A 19,745-nucleotide genomic window follows, 5' to 3' on the forward strand; every position below is an offset into this window, starting at 1 on the left:
CAAACCTATTGTGTTATGTAAACGGTCAATGTTCACGGCCCTACAGATCATTACAGGCCAATTATGCCATCGATATATGGTTAATATGTAATGAAATTACATGTACATATGAAGACAAACTTGAAAGTGTGAAATATGAAACGTCACTATTTGCTGAACTGATCAATTCTGACATCAAACTGATGGGAATTATAGATTGAATAACAGATCACTGATTGAATTATTTGTTTTATTCTTCTCATGATTATGATGAATAGTTCCGAGCCTAAATGACTCATGGATGATTCCTATTGACTTCTTATTTAACTGAATTGCTCAATTACCTAATTATGTTAATAATGAATGATTGTTATGATTTGATCTTTGTTATTATGAATTTGATTGGTGTCACGCCCTGAACATGGAGAGCCCTCGGGGTTCTCTGTGGTGTAATAGGTTAGAGTGTCACTAGGAGGGTTTCTAGATAGAAATATACTATGTTGATGTATGTGTATGGTTCCCAATTGGAGGCAGCTGATAATCGTTGCCTCTAATTGGGGATCATACTTAGTGTGTTCCTTTTCCCTCCTGCGATGTGGGATATTGTTTTGTGTGAGTGCCTATGTGCGCTACGTGTTTCACGATCATATTATCTTTGTTGTTTTTGGAAGTATCACTATTATAAAAATGTGGAACTCTACTCACGCTGTGCCTTGGTCCAATTATTTATATGACGATCGTGACAATTGGATACATGTTATTTTGTTTCCTTTGTTAAGCAGCACAGACTACCCAGTAAATATACCACTTTATGGTTAAAGGAATTCCTGCCTCAGTCTCATCCATTCCTCTGTCACCTGACCTGTGACCACCTGTTCACATTCACTGTCATTCATCCTACCTGTCCAGCTACCCACACAGATTCCACTAATCTTTCAGTGATTGTTTTTTACTTTTTAATGCATTTATGCTGTTTTTAGTTTAGCTTTGTTTTCTACCATATGTACATCGAGCTTGGAAAATGTGTCTCTTCAAATAAAAGTTATTATCGTTACATCAACCTAGGTGTAATAATGGGTCGCAAAAATGGAGCAGTGGCTTTTCATGATTGTGCCCCTTAGCTTGGCACTATGCCCAAAAGTGATCAATACAATAGTTGATCTAAAAACAAATTATTTTGTGCAACTTTTTTCTAACCAGCAACACGGATCACTTCTGAACTTCTACATGCTCCCTGACAGGGATGGCTGACTCAACTTGTCTAATTGTTCAAATCAGAGCCTTCTTGGCTAATAAGGAACGTTGCCATGGATGCAATTCAGTTATACTTGCTAGGCGAAATATGTTTTTTTTGGGGGGGTGTAATTTTTTAGGGTGTGACAGCTTCAGTTTGTAAGGCTCATATTGCCCAACCTATTCACAGAGACAGTGCAGGGAAAGAATACCATTGTGGTAATATGGAATTTCACATTCAACAAAACCTGAGATGACATTGTCTCAGATATCCCAGACCTTGGAGCCTCATAAGCTATTGCCTTGTTACCCATCCACATCGCTCTAGCCAACTGACGTTTCTTCTCTATGAGTCTGGATTTTCCTCCCTCCCCGATAATTTCTAGAACGCAAACACATTCTGACTGTTCTGATTGGTCCCAGAAACAGCTGTGTTGGGCCAGAGCCGGCCTACATGATGATGTTGTCAACTTTGATACTCTGATTTGTTAGAGACCATCCAATCATTGATGAGTCTGTTTTGTACCGTTCCGCTAATTTTGAAGTCACACAAACGACTTCTAGCATAGCAGTTTCAGACTGAATGTACGTAGCAATCAATAGAGCAGCGGAAATAAATTCAAGGTGAGTCATCAGGCAATGTAAGCTAAGCAATGGCACAAGTTATGGGGAGGATGCCTGCTGCTCTCTGAAATTTTGAAAATGGAAAAAATGTGTTTAGGCTTGGATTCTTTTAAGGCAGAAAACTCTCAACATATCATGAGTTTGGGTAGGCATGGTTTAATATGCAGTCAGGAATTCTGCTCATGTTTAGCTAAGGCAAGAAGAAGATCTGGCAGTGACGTTACCGGTGACACGTTTCCCATTTCCGACTCGTCCTGTCTCTCCCAACTGACACCGGAACATCTACACACGTGTTAAACTGGAGCGTTGGTACTTTGCCAGAAGCAACTGAGAAAGATGACACATTCTCAAGCCCAAGCTGAAATGGGTTTGGGTGATTGATCATTAAATCATCCCGCACCTTCATTATGACTTTTATGCATAATTGTTGATCATTTCTGAAAGTTGTAATGGAACCATCATTAAGACATGGAGCAACAAATTCTCATCAAATGTCTACATTATTTCTCTTTAAAAAAAACTTCTATCATGTATTATAATAAATTGTGTTTTAATGTCTGTCAGAGCAAACCCTTCAGATATAATGAGAAAGCTATGAAATGCCTATCTCTCTAAAATTATTTGTAACTATAAATTAATAATATTTGGTCATAAAAATACAGTTGAAGTTGGAAGTTTACATACACTTAGGTTGGAGTCATTAAAACTAGTTTTTCAACCAATCCACAAATTTCTTATTAACAAACTATAGTTTTGGCAAGTCAGTTAGGACATCTACTTTGTGCATGACACAAGTAATTTTTTCAACGATTGTTTACAGACAGATTATTTCATTTATAATTCACTGTATCACAATTCCAGTGGGTCAGATGTTTACATACACTAAGTTCCCCCTCCACTAAGTACTTTTGTTACCCAAAACCCAAACCAATGGCAGCAGAATCACAAGGTCTGCTATGAGAGGTCATTTTGTAATTTTTATTAGGATCCCCATTAGCAAACGCCGTAACACTAGTTCATCTTCCTGGGGTCCAACACCAATTAACAAGACATTACAAACAACCACAATAAAGACTTCACAACATTCAAAATGTAGACAGTACAGATAATTAAAATACCTGACAGGAAACACATTTAACATTCCGTTGAAGCTTTCTATTTGCTGTCCAGTCATATGGTCTATAGCATTAGATGTTCTTTTATTTTTTTCTTGAAGGTGGATTTACTTTTTACCTGAGAAATATGGATTGGTAAAGTTCCATTCAGCTATGGCTCTATATAAAACTATAGATTTCAGGCGATTTGTCCTTTGCTTGGGTTGTTTTAGCTGCACTGAATTTGCCGGTCTAGTTTGGTGGTTATGCGTGTTGCTGGTACAGTTGAAGTCGGAAGTTTACATACACTTAGGTTGGAGTCATTAAAACTAATTTTTCAACCACTCCACAAATTTCTTGTTAACAAACGATAGTTTTGGCAAGTCGGTTAGGACATCTACTTTGTGCATGACACAAGTCATTTTTCCAACAATTGTTTACAGACATTATTTCACTTATAATTCACTGTATCACAATTACAGTGCGTCAGAAGTTTACATACACTAAGTTGACTGTGCCTTTAAACAGTTTGGAAAATTCCAGAAAATGATGGCATGGCTTTAGAAGCTTCTGATAGGCTAATTGACATCATTTGAGTGAATTGGAGGTGTACCTGTGGATGTATTTCAAGGCCTACCTTCAAACTCAGAGCCTTTCGGCTTGACATCATTGGGAAATCAAAAGAAATCAGCCAAGACCTCAGAAAAAAAATTGTAGACCACCACAAGTCTGGTTGATACTTGGGAGCAATTTCCAAACAGTTGAACATACCACGTTCATCTGTACAAACAATAGTACTCAAGTATAAACACCATGGGACCACACAGCCATCATACCGCTCAGGAAGGAGACACGTTCTGTCTCCTAGAGATGAACATACTTTGGTGCGAAAAGTGCAAATCAATCCCAGAACAACAGCAAAGGACCTTGTGAAGGTGCTGGAGGAAACAGGTACAAAAGTATCTATATCCACAGTAAAACGAGTCCTATATCGACATAACCTGAAAGGCAGCTCAGCAAGGAAGAAGCCATTGCTCCAAAACCGTCATAAAAAAGCCAGACTACGGTTTGCAACTGCACATGGGGACAAAGATCGTACTTTTTGGAGAAATGTCCTTTGGTCTGATGAAACAAAAATGGAACTGTTTGGCCATAATGACCATCGTTATGTTTGGAGGAAAAAGTGGGAGGCTTGCAAGCTGAAGAACAAATCAAATCAAATCAAATATATTTATATAGCCCTTCGTATATCAGCTGAAATCTCAAAGTGCTGTAGAGAAACCCAGCCTAAAACCCCAAACAGCAAGCAATGCATGTGAAAGAAGCACGGTGGCTAGGAAAAACTCCCTAGGAAAAACTCCCTAGAAAGGCCAAAAACCTAGGAAGAAACCTAGAGAGGAACCAGGCTATGAGGGGTGGCCAGTCCTCTTCTGGCTGTGCCGGGTGGATATTATAACAGAACATGGTCAAGATGTTAAAATGTTCATAAATGACCAGCATGGTCAAATAATAATAATCATAGTAGTTGTCGAGGGTGCAACAAGCACGTCCGGTGAACAGGTCAGGGTTCCGTAGCCGCAGGCAGAACAGTGGGAACTGGAGCAGCAGCATGGACAGGTGGACTGGGGACAGCAAGGAGTCATCATGCCAGGTAGTCCCGAGGCATGGTCCTAGGGCTCAGGTCCTCCGAGAGAAAGAAAGAAAGAGAGAAAGAGAGAATTAGAGAGAGCATATTTAAATTCACACAGGACACCAGATAAGACAAGAGAATACTCCAGATGTAACAGACTGACCCTAGCCCCCAGACACAAACTACTGCAGCATAAATACTGGAGGCTGAGACAGGAGGGATCAGAAGACACTGTGGCCCCATCCGATGATACCCCCGGACAGGGCCAAACAGGCAGGATATAACCCCACCCACTTTGCCAAAGCACAGCCCCCACACCACTAGAGGGATGTCTACAACCACCAATTTACCGTCCGAAGACAAGGCCGAGTATAGCCCACAAAGATCTCCGCCATGGCACAACCCAAGGGGGGGGCGCCAACCCAGACAGGAAGACCACGTCAGTGACTCAACCCACTCAAGTGACGCACCCCTCCCATGGACGGCATGGAAGAACACCCGTAAGCCAGTGACTCAGCCCATGTAATAGGGTTGGAGGCAGAGAATCCCAGTGGAAAGAGGGGAACCGGCAAGGCAGAGACAGCAAGGGCGGTTCGTTGCTCCAGCCTTTCCGTTCACCTTCACACTCCTGGGCCAGACTATACTTAATCATAGGACCTACTGAAGAGATAAGTCTTCAGTAAAGACTTAAAGGTTGAGACTGAGTCTGCGTCTCTCACATGGGTAGGCAGACCATTCCATAAAAATGGAGCTCTATAGGAGAAAGCCCTACCTCCAGCCGTTTGCTTAGAAATTCTAGGGACAATTAGGAGGCCTGTGTCTTGTGACCGTAGCGTACGTGTAGGTATGTACGGCAGGACCAAATCGGAAAGATAGGTAGGAGCAAGCCCATGTAATGCTTTGTAGGTTAGCAGTAAAACCTTGAAATGAGCCCTTGCCTTAACAGGAAGCCAGTGTAGGGAGGCTAGCACTGGAGTAATATGATCAAATTTTTTGGTTCTAGTCAGGATTCTAACAGCCATATTTAGCACTAACTGAAGTTTGTTTAGTGCTTTATCCGGGTAGCCGGAAAGTAGAGCATTGCAGTAGTCCAGCCTAGAAGTAACAAAAGCATAGATTAATTTTTCGGCGTCATTTTTGGACAGAAAGTTTCTGATTTTTGCAATGTTACGTAGATGGAAAAAAGCTGTCCTTGAAACAGTCTTTATATGTTCTTCAAAAGAGAGATCAGGGTCCAGAGTAACGCCGAGGTCCTTCACAGTTTTATTTGAGACGACTGTACAACCATCCAGATTAATTGTCAGATCTCTTTGTTTCTTGGGACCTAGAACAAGCATCTCTGTTTTGTCCGAGTTTAAAAGTAGAAAGTTTGCAGCCATCCACTTTCTTATGTCTGAAACACAGGCTTCTAGCGAGGGCAATTTTGGGGCTTCACCATGTTTCATTGAAATGTACAGCTGTGTGTCGTCCACATAGCAGTGAAATTTAACATTATGTTTTCGAATGACATCCCCAAGAGGTAAAATGTATAGTGAAAACAATAGTGGTCCTAAAACGGAACCTTGAGGAACACCGAAATTTTCAATTGATTTGTCAGAGGACAAACCATTCACAGAGACAAACTGATATCTTTCCGACAGATAAGATCTAAACCAGGCCAGAACTTGTCCATGTAGACCAATTTGGGTTTCCAATCTCTCCAAAAGAATGTGGTGATCGATGGTATCAAAAGCGGCACTAAGATCTAGGAGCACGAGGACAGATGCAGAGCCTCGGTCTGACGTCATTAAAAGGTCATTTACCACCTTCACAAGTGCAGTCTCAGTGCTATGATGGGGTCTAAAACCAGACTGAAGCGTTTCGTATACATTGTTTGTCTTCAGGAAGGCAGTGAGTTGCTGTGCAACAGCTTTTTCTAAAATTTTTGAGAGGAATGGAAGATTCGATATAGGCCGATAGTTTTTTATAATTTCTGGGTCAAGATTCGGCTTTTTCAAGAGAGGCTTTATTACTGCCACTTTTAGTGAGCTTGGTACACATCCGGTGGATAGAGAGCCGTTTATTATGTTCAACATAGGAGGGCCAAGCACAGGAAGCAGCTCTTTCAGTAGTTTAGTTGGAATAGGGTCCAGTATGCAGCTTGAGGGTTTGGAGGCCATGATTATTTTCATCATTGTGTCAAGAGATAAAGTGTTTCCCAACCGTGAAGCATGGGAGAGGCAGCATCATGTTGTGGGGGTGCTTTGCTGCAGGAGGGACTGGTGCACTTCACAAAATAGATGCCATCATGAGGTAGGAAAATTATGTGGATACATTGAAGCAACATGTCAGGAAGTTAAGTCAGGAAGTTAAAGCTTGGTCGCAAATGGGTCTTCTAAATGGGCATTTACCCCAAGCATATTTTCAAAGTTGTGGCAAAATGGCTTAAGGACAACAAAGTCAAGGTATTGAAGTGGCCATCACAAAGCCCAGACCTCAATCCTATAGAAAATTTGTGGGCAGAACTGAAAAAGCGCGTGTGAGCAAGGAGGCCTACAAACCTGACTCAGTTACACCAGCTCTGTCAGGAGAAATGGGCCAAAATTCACCCAACGTATTGTGGGAAGCTTATGGAAGGGTACCCGAAACACTTTAGCCAAGTGAAACAATTTAAAGGCAATGCTACCAAATACTAATTGACTGTGTGGTAACTTCTGATCCACTGGGAATGTGATGAAAGAAATAAAAGCTGAAATAAATCATTCTCTCTACTATTATTCTGACATTTCACATTCTTAAAATAAAGTGGTGATCCTAACTGACCTAAAACAGGGAATTTTTACTAGGATTAAATGTCAGGAATTGTGACAAACTGAGTTTAAATGTATTTGGCTAAGGTGTATGTAACTTCCGACTTCAACTGTACTTGTTACACTTGTGTGATGTTAATGTTTTTCTTCACATATTTTATTGCCGGTGAATTACAATTGCCAGTGAATCACCTGAACAGCCATGCACTTCAGTCCAGAATTACTTCAGGCATTTTATTACATTTTAAATATATTTAATGACTCTCATAAATCTTTTTTTGAAAACTGGTTCCCAATGATGAGTTTCATACACCGAGATAATAACCCTTAGGCATTCATGATGTAAAACAGTTTAATTGTACCTCTCACAGAGAAAGATCTTCCCATCTGAAGACAAATGCATGACTTGCATTGAATAGGACACCATCACGTGTGAAAGAATGCATTGTTTTGGATCGATAGCTATATACAGATTAGATACCTATTTAAACTAGATTTTGTTTCGATTTTCTTATGTCTTAGAGAAAGAAACAACTTAGGTCATGCCATTTAAATCCAACATTATCACAAACACTGCTTTTTTCAAGGTTTGTCCAAAATATATATTCTTTTATATTAAAATAAATGCCCATATTTATATACATTTATTTTTGATGTAGTTTTGCATAAAATGTTATTAAGATACTGCAAAACTCACTATTGCCTTCATTACACTTAATCAAATGTTTCTTACACAACAGAAAATGTAATTAACACTATTCACATACTATAGGCCTAGATTCTAGGGATAGGCTCTATCGCCATGAACATATTCTTGGGCTAGGCCTTGGTGTGATTATCACTTAGAATATGTGAACATTGATGACACATCCTCTGTTCGGTTACAAATATTTGTGAAAGACATTTCCATAGGAAAATCAAGAGCTTTCATTTATCCAAAAGATTACTCAGATGAATCTCACAGGGATTGTTTAATCTTTTGTAACAAGATGGTGAAGTGAGTTATTGTATAGCCATTGATTCTTGAAGAATATAATTTATAAATTCCTCATGCACTTATTACAACTGTCTTGCGTGGGTGAACCGAAAATACAAGCTGGGTTTACTCCATTGTTTGTAAATAACTCATAGCTTAATCCAGTTAAAACAATAATATTCATGTCATGGACTGTCAGTCATTGCATTATATGAAATGTCTATGAGAGGGGTTACATTTACCCGAGTCTCGTCCTTCAGCTATTTAGCAAGTGGCCGGGCCACAGTTTTTTAGCTTCTTCGCTACTTTTGTATTCCTTTTAGACAATAATTCTGAAAGTAGCACTCATGAACCCAAAGTGGTCCCCAAAAATTGCGTGTTACTTCACATTACCCAAGAACGCCAATATAACCTGTCTAAATGACTACCACCCCGTAGCACTCACATCTGTAGCCATAAAATGCTTTGAGCGGCTGGTCATGGCACACATCAACAGCATTATACAAGACAGCCTGGACCCTCTCGAACTCGCTTACCTCCCCAACAGATCAACCGGCAACACAATCTCTATTGCACTCCACACTGCCCTCTCCTACCTGGACAAGAGGAATACCTATGTGAGAATGCTGTTCATTGACTAAAGCTCAGTGCTTAACACCATAGTGCCTTCCAAGCTCATAACTAAGCTCAGGTCCATGGGAATCAACACCTCTCTCTGCAACTGGATCCTGGATTTCCTGATGGACCACCTCCAGGTAGTGAGGGTAGGTAACAACACATCTGCCACACTGACCCTCAACAAGGGGGCCCCTCAGGGGTGCGTGTTTAATACCCTTCCTGTACTCCCTGTTCACCCACGACTGCGTGGCCTACTGACGATATGATGGTGGTAGGCCTAATCACAAAAAACTGTGAGACCGCCTATAAAGAGGAGGTCAGTTACCTGGAAGTGTGGTGCCAGGACAACAACCTCTCCCTCAACTTCAGCAAAACTAAGGTGCTGATTGTGGACTACAGGAAACGAAGGGTCGAGCACGCCCCCATCCACAGGGCTGTAGTGGAGCAAGCCGAGAGCTTCAAGTTCCTCGGTGTCTACATCACTAACAAATCAACATGGTCCACACACACCAACACAATCGTGAAGATGACACGACAATGCCTCTTCCCCCTCCGATTGCCGAAAATATTTATCATGGGCCCTCAGATCCTCAAGAAGTTCTACAGCTGTACCATTGAGAGCATTTTGACAATTTGACATACAACCTATTATGAAGGTTTGTAGGTCTCCCTATGGAAAGGGGAAACTCTCACGAACATGATGGTGTTCTCCGCTTTGCTCAACAACCCCCAGAAGTGTCACAGGACTAGTCTGAAGGTAAACGGTACAGATTTTTTTAAACGATGTTGCGTTTATATTTTTGTTCTGTATATTTTTTATATATACATAATGTGGTCCAAAAATGCAAAATCCCCCAATGGCTTAGACTAAAGAATTAACAAAATAGTTACCTGCATTGATCAGCTTTTGCACTAACTCTTTCGACTCATCACATGCGCTGATTTTACTGCTTATTATCTATTCTATTGATTTGTGTTTGTCAAATAAAGATATACATGGTTTTAAAAAAGGTAGTGGTAATATTTCGTTCAGTACAGAAATCTGTATGTGGCTTAACTTACCCCATACCTGGGTTAAATTGTGTCAAGAGACCTCTTTTTTTGGACAAGCCATGTTTTCTAAACAGTAATGTTTACATAAAATATATATATGTACCCCTTTTCATGATATCCAATTGGTAGTTACAGTCTTGTCCCATCACTGCAACTCCCGTACGGCCTAGGGAGAGGCAAAGGTCGAGACCCATGCGTCCTCCAAAACGCGACCCTGCCAAGCCACACTGCTTCTTGACAAAATGCTCGCTTAACACACTGCTCTCTTAACTCGGAAGGCAGCCACACCAATGTGTCGGAGGAAACGCAGTACAGCTGGCGACTGAAATGAGCATGCATGCGCCCGGCCCTCCCCAAGGAGTCACTAGAGCATGATGTGACAAGGACATCCCAGCCAGCCAAACTGTTCCCTAACCCGGACGACACTAGGCCAATTGTGTGCCGCCTCATGGGTCTCCCATTTGCGGCCGACTGGAACACAATCTGGGATCAAACCCAGCCCCGTAGTGAAGTCTCAAGCACTGCGATGCAGTGCATTAGACTGCTGCGCCACGTGGTCCATAAATTCTGATTATTTCCAGGGATACACAACACTCTGAAATGTAGATATCGTTGTTAGAAAGAATACTATATTTCATTAACTGAATGTCATGACGTGGCCCTTTCTGGGTATAGATTGTGGCATCCTTCTCTCTCTCTCTCTCTCTCTCTCTCTCTCTCTCTCTCTCCTATACCCAGGTTCTGTTATCTCAGGTCGTAAATTCCTGGAGGAGACTCTCTCCCCCTGGCCATGCGAAAGAGACACATAGAGAGAACAAAGGATTTCACATGGCGAATTCCTAAATCCCCAAAATGGGGATTTGATACAAAATGTCCACTTGTGGGAATGGTCCGTGGACACTTAAGGGACGGGTATGATGACTGTGTTTCATTTGGTAACCTCAGAGAGGACAGGAAACCCACATAACTATATCTCTGAATATGTACATTTCTCAATTATAGGGTTTGCATCTAATTCTTGTACAAAATGAATGAGTAAAGATGAAACTGTTTGTGAAATGAGGTAAGGTGATGTTAAACCTTTAATGAAAGAGAATTGTATTCCCTTTAAAGTTGAACTAAGTCATTGGCCCACCCCCGTGAGCACAGACATGATCTTGCGTCATAGAACAGCCCTTTTCAGTGTCCGTTAAGGTTGCAATGAATGTTGAATTCCTAACCATACCACGTGGAGCATTGGCTACACGGGTGGAAATGGTTACACTCTGAGACTATCAATCCCGACAGAATAAGAGCAAATCTTAGATTCTAATTACTAGTCTGCAGCTAGAAATGATGTCAAACTGGAATGCGAAGACCGACAACCGCCAAAAAAATTTTTTCTATGAGAACATTTCTGAATGGTACTCTGAAGTATACATTTTAACCACGAAAGACTTGATCTTCAGGGAGGCAGAGAGAGAGAGAGATGATGAACTGACTCTCCAACAGAAGGACTGACAATTCCAACAAAGATCATGACACACTAGGCATAAATATATATTGATTGCAATTATTCCCGAATGAGTGAGTGTTCATTTGCAAAGGATTAGCATTTCAATTAATAGAATTATCAACTGTGTAATAACTCCTTTTGTCTTTCCCGCCCTTTTCAGTCCACACCCACTTCCCTTTGTCCACCAAGCCGTCATATCGGCTTAGCCCACTAGGGAACCTCCCCTATCATTTCCTTGTAACCATATCTACTGTTTGTGTGTTTATGCATTTCTGTAATTATTTAGTTAGTTAGTAAATAAATTAAGACAATTGGTGTATGGATGATTCATAGTAAAGGCTGGGTTCGTGCAGATAACCAACAATTTACGACGTTTGGAATGAGACTAACCTGAGGTAAAGTATAATTCATTAATTAGAAGACTAATTGATCACATATTAAAATATCTGAAGAGTTAAATTAGGACAATTATAACTTTGTAATCTGAAGATTTTCCTTGGTGCCCCGACTTCCTAGTTAATTACATTAATATGATTAGTGTCACAGTTGTCGAAAGGAGAAGCGGACCAAAGTGCAGCGTGTGTCGTTCCACATTTTATTAATACTGTGAAACTATGCAATACATAAACATGAACTAAAGAACAAACCGTGATGCAGAGGTGAAACATACACTACTCAAAAACAATCTCCCACAAACCCAGGTGGAAAAAAACCCTACTTAAGTATGATCTCCAATTAGAGATAACGAGTACCAGCTGCCTCTAATTAGAGATCATCCCAAACAAAACCCCAACATAGAAATACAAAACTAGAACCTGACAATATAGAAATAGAAAAACACCCCCTGTTACACCCTGACCTACTCTACCATAGAAAATAACATCTTTCTATGGTCAGGACGTGACAGTACCCCCCCAAATGTGCGGACTCCGAGGGTAGGGTGGGTAACTACTGTCTATGGCGGCTCTGTCTATGGCGGCTCTGGTGCAGTACACATAACCTTCTCATCCCACGGATTCTCCAACCGAGGAGGCGGCTCCGGTTGGGGGCGTAACCCCTGCTCCGCCCGCTGATCCCTCTGCTTCTGTGCCACCGGACCGTGGATCATCGTTGGAGGAACCGGACTGCAGGCTGCTACCGGAGGTTCCGGGCTGCAGGCCGCCGCCGGAAGTTCCGGGCTGCAGGCCGTCGCCGGAGGGTCCGGCCTGCAGGCCGTCGCCGGAGGTTCCGGACCGGGGACCGTCGCCGGAGGTTCCGGACCGGGGACCGTCTCAGGAGGTTCCGGACCGGGGACCGTCTCAGGAGGTTCCGGACCGGGGACCGTCTCAGGAGGTTCCGGACCGGGGACCGTCTCAGGAGGTTCCGGACAGGGGACCGTCTCAGGAGGTTCCGGACAGGGGACCTTCTCAGGAGGTTCCGGACAGGGGACCGTCTCAGGAGGTTCCGAACCGGGGACCGTCGCTGCAGGCTCCATGCATGGATCATCACTGCAGGCTTTGTGCCATGGATCATCCCTACAGGCTCCGGGCCATGGATCATCCCTACAGGCTTCTTGCCATGGATTATCCCTACAGGCTCCGGGCCATGGATCATCCCTACAGGCTTCGTGCCATGGATCATCACTGGAGACTTCGGACCATGGATCATCACTGGAGGCTTCTTACGTGGAGCCGGAACAGGTCTCACCGGACTGGGGAACGTCGCTGGAGGCTCCGGACTGGGGGACGTCACCGGAAGCTCTGGACTGGGAACTGTCGCCGGAAGATCTGGACTGGGAAGACACACTGGAGGCCTGATGCGTGGGGCTGGCACAGGTGGGGCCAGACAGGTAACACGCACCTCAGGGCGAGTGCGAGAAGGAACAGGACACACCGGACTGGGCAGGCGCACTAGAGACCTGATGCGTGGGGCTGGCACAGGTGGTGCACGACTGGTGATACGCACCTCACGGTAAGCACAAGGAGTTTGCTCAGGTCTCCAACCTGACTCTGCCAATCTCCCCGTGTGCCCCCCCCCAAAAAAAAAACATTTTGGGGGGCTGCCTCTCGTGCTTCCCTTGTTGCCGTGCTCTCGCTGCCTCCACCTGTTCCCATAGGAGGTGCTTTTCTCCTGCCCCTAAATCTTCCAAAGCCCTGGATATACTCCTCCTTATCTCCTCCATAGTACACTGGTCCATACCACACTGCTTGGTCCTTTGGTGGTGGGAGATTCTGTCACGGTTGTCGAAAGGAGAAGCGGCCCAAAGTGCAGCGTGTGTGTCGTTCCACATTTTATTAACACTGTGAAACTATGCAATACATAGACATGAACTAAAGAACAAAACAACAACAACTACAGAACTCCTTTATGCAATCGCGGTGTCAGATTTTAAAATAGCTTTTCGGCAAAAGCACATTTTGCAATATTCTGAGTTCATAGCTCGGCCATCACGGCTAGCTATTTTGACACCCACCAAGTTTGGGGCTCACTAAACTCAGAACTACTATTAGAGAAATTTGATTACTTTTGCTGTTCTTCGTCAGAATGCACTCTCAGGACTTCTACTTCAACAACAAATGTTGTTTTGGTTCCAAATAATCCATAGTTATATTCAAATAGCTCAGTTTTGTTCGTGCGTTCAGGTCACTATCCGAAGGGTGACGCGCGAGTGCATTTCGTGACAAAAAAATTCAAAATATTCCATTACCGTACTTAGAAGCATGTCAAACGCTGTTTAAAATCAATTTTTATGCTATTTTTCTCATAAAATAGCAATAATATTCCAACCGGGCAACGTTGTATTCATTCAAAGGCTGAAAGAAAAAAATGGAGTAGTCCCGTGAATGCGCATCTCAGTCTCACTGTCCCCAGGCTGACCACTTACAAATTCTGCTGCTGTTCTTTGCCCAGAGACAGCAGACACCCCATTCCACTTTCTGGCGGCTTTAGAGAGCCAATGGAAGCCTTAGAAAATGTCACGTTACAGCACAGATGCTGTATTTTCGATAGAGATGCAACAGAAGGACAACAAATTGTCAGACAGGGCACTTCCTGTATGGAATCTTCTCAGGTTTTGGCCTGCCATATGAGTTATGTTATACTCACAGACACCATTCAAACAGTTTTAGAAACCTTAGAGTGTTTTCTATCCAAATCTACTAATTATATGCATATTCTAGTTTCTGGGCAGGAGTAGTAACCAGATTAAATCGGGTACGTTTTTTTTATCCGGCCGTGAAAATACTGCCCTCTATCCCAAAGAAGGTAATGATGCCAAAGACACGACATGAGTAATGCTGAATATACAAAATGGCTCAATTTACCCCACTCTCCCCTATTCCAAAGTCATAGTGTGGAAATATACAGTACCTTGAGAAATTTTTAACACCCCGTTCCATTTTCCCACATTTTGTTTTGTTACATGTTGGGATTAACATTTATTTAATTGTCATTTTTTGTAAATGATCTAACGACATACTCAAAGTGGAAGAAAAATTATAACATTTGTAAAATAATTATGAAAAATAAAATACTAATATATCTTGATTACATAAGTATTGAACCCCGAGTCAATACATTATAATCACTTTTGACAGCAGTGATTACAGCTGTGAGTCTTGGGTAAGTCTAAGAGCTTTCCTCACCTGCATTGTGCAACATTTGCCCATTATAATTTTTAAAATTCTTCATGTTCTGTCAAATTGGTTGTTGATCATTGCTAGAGAATCATTTTCAGGTCTTGCAATAGATTTTCAAGCAGATTTAAGTCCAAACTGCAACTAGGCCACTCAGGAACATTCACTGTCTTTAGTTTATAAGGATCCCCATTAGCTACTACACATGCAGAAGGTCCACCTAAAACATACAAATACGTGACAAAGTAAAGTAATAGACAAGAGCAACGTTAGACAATACATTCAATAAAAAGATATAGAGAAATTGTTATATAATAGAAAAGACACCAACAGACAGTGTAGATCTGGCCGTGTGTTTTAGGTTATTGTCCTGCTGAAAGGTGAATTCATCTCCCAGTGTGTCACGGCTGTCAAAAGGATCAGACCAAAGTGCAGCGTGGTTGTAGTTCCACATTTTATTATATCCGTGAAACTTTGCAAAACATAAATAACTGAATTTACCAAAAAACAAACCGTGACGCAGAGAGAAACAAACACTACTCAAAATATAATCACCCACAAAACCCAGGAAGAAAAAACCCTACTTAAATATGATCTCCAATCAGAGCTAACGAGGACCAGCTACCTCCAATTGGAGATCAACCCAAAAAACTCCAACATAGAAATAGAAAAACTAGAACTTAAACATAGAAAACCTAGAAAAACACAAAACACCCCCGTCATGCCCTGACCTACTCTACCATAGAAAATCACATCTTACTATGGTCAGGACGTGACACAGTGTCTGGATGACAGCAGACTGAACCAGGATTTCCTCTAGGATTTTACCTGTGCTTAGATCCATGGCGTACATTTTTTATCCTGAAAATCTCCCCAGTCCTTAACGATTACAAGCATATCCATAACATGATGCAGCCACCACTATGCTTGAAAATATGGAGAGTGGTACTCAGTAATGTGTTGTATTGGATTTGCCCCAAACATAACACCTTGTATTCAGGACAAAAAGTCCTGCAGTATTATTTTAGTGCCTTGTGTCAAACAGGATGTATGGTTTTGAATATTTGTATTCTGTAGAGGCATCCTTCTTTTCCCTCTGTCAGTTCGCTTAGTATTGTGGAGTAACTACAATGTTGTTGGTCCATCCTGTTTTCTCCTCTCACAGCCATTACACTCTGTAACTGTTGGTCTCATGGTGAAATTCCTGAGCGGTTTCCTTCTTCTCTGGAAACTGAGTTAGGAAGGACACCATTATCTTTGTAGTGACTGGGTGCATTGATAGACCATCCAAAGTGTAATTAATAACGTCACCATGCTGAAAGTGCTATTCAATGTCTGCTATTTTACCCATCTACCAATTGGGGCCCTTCTTCGTGAGGCACTGGAAAACCTCCCTGATCTTTATGGTTGAATCTGTGTTTGAAATTCACTTAGGGACCTTACAGATAATTGTGTGTGTGGGATACGGAGATGAGCTAGTCATTCCAAAATCATGTCTTTCCATATTAACAACCACTTGAAGAGGTTTGAAACTATCACTTGCATGTTTCAGGATTGTTATTTTCATACAAATATATGCCCTTCATTTCAGAGTTCAAAGGCAGATGGCCAGCTCTTTCTTCCTCAGACATAGGTAAACCATTTTTTCTTTTAAAAAGTAATTTTTATAGTCTTGTTGTCACAGGCATCGAAAGGATTAGACCAAGGTCCAGCGTGTATAGTGCTCATCTTTAGAATTTTAATGAATGTACTTGAAACAACAAAATAACAAACGTGACCAACAGTTCCGTCAGGTACAATAACTAAATGGAAAATAACCACCCACAAAACCCAAAGGAAAACAGGCTGCCTAAGTATGGCCTCCAATCAGAGACAACGAAAGACAACTGCCTCTGATTGGAAACCATACTTGGCCAAACATGGAAAACGTAGCATAGAAAATGAAAACTAAAACAAATTCCCCTTGAACCAAAAAAAAAACAAAACACACAAAACAACCCCCCTGCCACGCCCTGACCATTCTACTATGGCAAATGACACTTTTTACTGGTCAGGACGTGACACTTGTATAATCTTGTTTTTACAGTTTTCCACAATTGTTTACACACGTTTGCTGAATCTTTGGGCCATTTTCCCAAAACTCTAAACTGTCAGAATGCTCAAGGAAGCAGGAGGGTTTAAGTCAGGCGCAGGAGACACAAGTCCGTGAACACTCGTTTTTAATAAACAATCCACGCTTGCCAAAAACAGGTAGGGCAGGGCAAGGTAAAACAAATACCCATAAATAGCCCGAACACAGCGTAGGGACGCAGCCCAAAACACACTGCCACAAAACCCACAGGCAGAAGGGAAAAAAACACCTGTTCCCCAGACGTACAACCTGACACAAATAATCACGCACAAACACAGACATACCTTGCTAGACTAAATAACCCCCCCTACTAATAACTAAACCAAAACAGGTGCGTGCCTACCTAGACCTAACCAACAGAAAGTGAAACAAAAAGGATCGATGGCAGCTAGTAGGCCGGCGACGACGACCGCCGCGCGCCGCCCGGTCGAGGAGGGGCGCCACCATACGTCGGTGTAGTGACATAAACACAAAACCACAAACACAAAATGCAAAACTCTACAAATCTTGAGCAAAAGCAAACACTGCATTCAAAACTGTTTTCTCTCTTTCCAAAATGTTTTTTTTTGCATCAAAATGACACACACATGTGTCATATGAATAGATCTGTCTACCAACCAACAACACTGATGCGCTCAACACAAAACACTACTATGAATATCCCAGTAATGGACCAATCGATAAAAAATGGAACTTCTGTTTATTAATGTTTGTTGGGGCAAACCCTTCCAATTTAACGAGAAAGCTATCTAGCTTCAAGCCTAGCTTCTAAAATTATTTTTAACTATAAATTAATCATATTTGATCATAAAACTCTTGTAACACTTGTGAGATGTTTGTCTAATTTCTTTCCTTCATGTTTTTGTCAGTGAATGAGGACATCAACTGAACAGCCTTGCATGTCAATCCAGAATTACTTCAGGGATTTTAGACATCTTCAAAATATTCAATGACTCTCATGAATCCTTTTTTGAACACGGGTTCCCATTGATTAGTTTAATACACCGAGATAACAACCCTTAGGCATTCATTATGTAAAACAGTATAATTGTACCTCTCACAGAGAAAGGTATTCCCCTCTGAAGAGAAACGCATAACTTCAGTTGAAAATGTCACCATCCTGTGTGAAAACATTCATTGTAGAGTCCATCCAATCCAAATCGTTTTGGATTGATAGCTTTACACAGATTGGATATCTGGTCACTCGTCATTTTGTTTACATTTTCTTATGTCTGAGAGAAAGAAACAATTTAGGTCATGACATTTAAAGACAACATAATCTCACAAATTGACTGCTTTTTTCAACATTTGTCCCAATGTTTTTTTTATATAACTATAAACACCCATATCTGTATATATTATAATATAGTTTTGCATCAATTGTTATGAAAATTCTGCAATACTCATTATTGTTTTCATTACACTTAATCAAATGAAGCTCTTTTACTCCATTCTTTGTAAATAATTGATAGCTTAAACCACTTAAAACTATAATTTTCATCTTTGGACTGTCAGTCCTTGCACTAGACTAAATGTCCATAAGACTGTCGTCCCTCAGCTATCTATCAAGTGGCAGAGCCACAGTTTTTTTTTTTACATTAAAGAGATTCTTACTTCATTCCTTTTTGTATACTTTTTAGCCAGTAGTACTTGATCACCGAAGACGATGAGACCGCCTATAAAGAGGCCAGTGTGATTTGGCAGTGTGGTGCCAGGGCAACAACCTCTCCCTCAACTTCAGCAAGACAAAGTGTTAGGGTTTGACCAACTATTTGTTTGCATAACCAATATAATACAACTATTTAAACCTATATAATAAAATTAGTTGTGGTGCATAACTTATGAATACTAATGCTAAACATAAGAGGTTTATATTGTATTAACATAGATTGAGCGACATATAATAGACATGACTAACTGGAGGGTTGCTGGCTAGTAGTATAGGCTGAGTAGACTCGTGACACACACACACACAATGCCAGGTTGTGGGGCCGCTCAAGGACAGGTGTATGTGAGGAACTGATAGAGGGGAGAATGGCTGTAGCATAAAAACAGGCACTGTCCTTGAGTGTCTGACTCTCGGTTACACACACGAAGATAAGCTAGAAGACAAGCCTTCCCTGTAGCTCAGTTGGTAGAGCATGGTGTTTGTAACGCCAGGGTTGTGGGTTCGATTCCCACGGGGGGCCAGCACAGAAAAAAAAAAATAATGTATGAAATTGTATGAAATGTATGCATTCACTACTGTAAGTCGCTCTGGATAAGAGCGTCTGCTAAAAGACTAAAATGTAAATGTAAAATGTAACTATGCCGGGCAACAAAGATGCGTCTAGAGGCTGGGACCAGCCTGCACGCCAACGATAGGCTGGAGTAAACCACACCCAAGCCTCTACTATGACAGGCCCTCAGGGAGAGGGAACTAAGTCTGTCAAGAAGTATTTAAAGTAAAACTTGTGATGTTATTCCAGTTCTCTGTTTTGCCCTGCGAGGTGTTACAGGGAGCCCGTAT

The 19,745-nt window shown here is 41.6% G+C and overlaps 1 non-coding gene across 1 annotated transcript; it reads left to right on the plus strand.

Annotated features, from left to right (window-relative positions):
• The first annotated feature begins 19,349 nt into the window (after positions 1-19,349).
• trnat-ugu (transfer RNA threonine (anticodon UGU)) lies at positions 19,350-19,425 on the plus strand. The gene has a single exon. It is a non-coding gene; the product is annotated as a tRNA-Thr (tRNA).
• Positions 19,426-19,745: the final 320 nt, after the last annotated feature.

Source organism: Salmo trutta, chromosome 34 (genome assembly GCF_901001165.1).
Source record: "Salmo trutta chromosome 34, fSalTru1.1, whole genome shotgun sequence".
Taxonomy (NCBI): Eukaryota; Metazoa; Chordata; class Actinopteri; order Salmoniformes; family Salmonidae; genus Salmo; species Salmo trutta.